Source organism: Prionailurus bengalensis, chromosome A3 (genome assembly GCF_016509475.1).
Source record: "Prionailurus bengalensis isolate Pbe53 chromosome A3, Fcat_Pben_1.1_paternal_pri, whole genome shotgun sequence".
Lineage (NCBI taxonomy): Eukaryota > Metazoa > Chordata > Mammalia > Carnivora > Felidae > Prionailurus > Prionailurus bengalensis.
The window spans coordinates 52,845,641-52,849,305 of record NC_057354.1 but is presented as its reverse complement, the minus strand read 5'-3'; the positions used below and the strand labels follow the sequence as shown (position 1 = coordinate 52,849,305).

Here is a 3,665-nt window from a genome sequence, read left to right as displayed (position 1 = left end):
TGTGATTCATGGGAAGAGATCAAAATATCAACAATAACAAAAGTTTGCAAGAATCTGATTCTAGTCCCCATGGATAACTGTTAGGGTTCAAGACTTCAGTGGAGGAAATAACTCAGAGATGGTGGAAATAGCAAGAGAACTACAATTAGAAGCGGGGCCTGAATATATGACTGATTTGGTGCAATCTCATAATAAAACTTGAACAGATGAGGAACTGCTTCTTATGGATGTGCAAAGAAAGTGGTTTCTTGAGGTGGAATTTACTCTTGAAGATGCTGTGAAGATTGTTGAAATGACAACAAAGGATTTAGAATATTACATAAACTTAATTGATAAGACAGAAGCAGGTTTGAGAGGACTGACTCCAATTTTGAAAGAAGTTCCACTGTGAGTTTATAGAAAACATACTTCAACATAATAAAGACTATATAAGACAAACACACAGCTGACATCATACCTAATGGTGAAAAGTTTTCCAAGATCAAGAACAAAGAAAGATGTCCACTCTTAGCACCTTTTTTCAACATAGTACTGGAAGTCCTAGCCACAGCAATAAGACAATAAATAAATAAATAAATAAATAAATAAATAAATAAATAAAAATAAAACAAAAGACATTCAAATTGTTAAGAAAGAAGTAAAACTGTCACTATTTGCAGATGATATGATACTACATATTGAAAACCATCAAGACTCCACTAAGGAGTTATTCGAATAAATAAATACAGTAAAGTTTCAGGATACAAAGCTGAGATGCAGAAATCAGTTGTGTTTCTATACACTAATAATGAACTATAAGAAAGAGAAATTAATAAAAACAATTCTATTTACAGTTGGATCAAAAGGAATAAAATACCTAGAAACAATTTTTTTTTAATTTTTTATAATGTTTATTTATTTCTGAAAGACAGAGAGAGACAGAGCATGAGTGGAGGAAGGGTATAGAGAGAAGGAAACACAGAATCTGAAGCAGATTCCAGGCTCTGAGCTGTCAGCACAGAGCCCCATGTGGGGCTTGAACCCATGAACAGTGAGATCATGACCTGAGCTGAAGTTGGACGTTTAACTGACTGAGCCACCCAGGCACCCCTAAAATGGGAAAAGGAATAAATTTAACCAAGAAACTTAAAGACCTTTACTCTGGAAACTATAAGATATTGATGAAAGAAATTGAAGACAACACAAATGAATGGAAAGATATTCTGTTCCCACAGATTGGAAGAATTAATATTCTTAAAATGTCCATACTATCCAAAGCAACTTATATATTCAGTGAAATCCTTATTAAAATACCAATGGCATTTTTCACAGAACAGAACATATACTCCAAAAATTTCTATGGAACTGCAAAAGATCCCAAATAACCAAAGCAACGTTGAGAAAAAGAACAAAGCTGGAGATATCAAATCCTCTGATTTCAAACTATACTAGAAAGCAAATAGTAAAATAATATGGTACTGGCCCAAAAACAGACATACAGATCAATGGAACAGAATAAAGAGCACAGAAATAAGCCCACACTTACATGATCAATTAATACATGACTAATGAGGCAAGAATACACAGTAGGAACAAGACCAGGACATCTGGGTGGCTCAGTAGGTTAAACATCCAACTCTTGATTTTGCTCAGGTCATGATATCATATTTTGTGAGATCAAGCCCTACATCAGCACAGAGACTGCTTAGGATTCTCTCTCTCTCCATCCCCCCCCCCACCCCTCTCCCCTCTATGCCTTTCTCTCTCTCTCTCTCTCGCTCGCTCTCAAAATAAATAAATAAACATTTAAATATATATTTTTAAAAAAGGGAAAAATACCATCTCTTCAATAAATGGTGTTGGCAAAACTAGACAGCTACATGCTAAAAAATGACACTGGGGCCCCTTTCTTACACCATATACAAAAATAAATACAAAGTTAATTAAAGACCTAAATGTAAGACCTGAAACCATAAAACTCCTCACAGAAAATATAGACAATAAACTCTTAAACACTGGCATTGGCAATATTTTTCTGGATCTGTCTCCTCAAAGCAAAGGAAACAAAAGCAAAAAATAAGGAATTGGGACTACATCAAGCTAGAAAACTATTACATGGTGAAGGAAACCATCATCAAAACGAAAAAGCAACCAACAGAATGGGAAAAGATATTTGCAAATGATACATCAGATAAGAGGTTAATATTGAAAATATTTAAAGAACTCACAACTCAAACACATAAACACACACACACACACACACACACACACACACACAAACTAAAAAAGGACCTGAACAGACATTTTTCCAAAGAAGACATACAGATGACCAACAGGCACATGAAAATGTGCTCAACATCAGGGAAAATCCAAATCCAAACCACAAAGAGATATCACCTGACTCAGTCAGAATGGCTAGGATCAAAAACACAAGATAGGCCTCTACTCAAGATGGTAGCCCTGGAGAGCACGGCCACTGATTCAGAGGTCCCAAAGAGGTGCAGGATTAGGGTGGCCACTGATGAGAGGAGCTGGGAGGAGAAGGAAGAGGAAGAAGAAGAGGTAGAGCAGTTGGTTTTGGTGGAATTGTCTGGAATTATTGATTCAGACTTTCTATCAAAATGTGAAAATAAACGCAAAGTTCTAGGAATTGACACTGAGAGGCCCATTCTTCAAGTGGACAGCTATGAAGAATAGTATGGAGAGTATGAAGACACTCTTGGGACCTGGATTGTATCTGAAGAAAATGTTGAATATGATGATACAGAGGGCAATAAAAAAAAAACAGTGCTAAGATAAAATGCCATACAATGAAGAAACTCAGCATAACAAGGACTCTTCTGACAGAAAAGAGGGAAGGAGAAGAAAACAGGTGATGTGGAATGGCTACAAATCAAGGACAACGATTTTTTCTATAGACCCAACATGATTTTCGCTTTCTGCATGAAAATGAAGATAATGAGCCTTCAGCCTCAGACAAACCTTTGGAAGTGGAAGAGGAAGAGATTAAAATGAAAGATAATTCAAACCTGAGTTATGAACAGGGGAAACCACTGAACTTGGAAATAGAGAAGCCTGGTCCTCTTATTGATATCCCTTCTTCTGAGACAGAGGTTCTGTTTTTATGGAAACTCATAAACTCATAAAACTCACTTCTATTGCCTTAGAAATCACTCCTAGAAGAAATGTTTCTTATAACAACTACTAATGAACTTTTTGGAGTTTTTATATAAAATTATTGTGTAACTTTCAGTTTTTTAATATTTTACTAGTTTTGTTGGCTATACACACATTTCCAATATAGCACAGTTTAATATACCAGAATCATTAAGGATAAGATATGAGTTGAAAGTTTAAAATTTGGTATAAATGACTATAGGGACCATCACTGATAAGTCCTTTAGATTGGAAGTTTTATTAAGGTAAGTGTAAAAGTTTTTTGTTTTTGTTTCTGTTTTTGCTTTTGTTTTTCAGCCATCACAAATCACCATGAAATTAGTGGCTTAAAATGACAGAAGTGTATTATCTTGCAGCTTTGTAGGTCAGCCATCTGACATGGGCTGGGCTAAAATTAGAGTGTTGACAGGACTTCATTCTTTTCTGGAGGTTGGGAGTGGGGGATTATATTTCCTTGTTCATTCAGTTGCTGGCAGATTTCAATTCTTTTCAATTGAAGAATCAAGGTC

The 3,665-nt window shown here is 35.4% G+C and overlaps 1 pseudogene; it reads left to right on the top strand.

Moving 5' to 3' along the window:
- Positions 1-2,430: 2,430 nt before the first annotated feature.
- LOC122467064 lies at positions 2,431-3,187 on the top strand (annotated as a pseudogene).
- Positions 3,188-3,665: the final 478 nt, after the last annotated feature.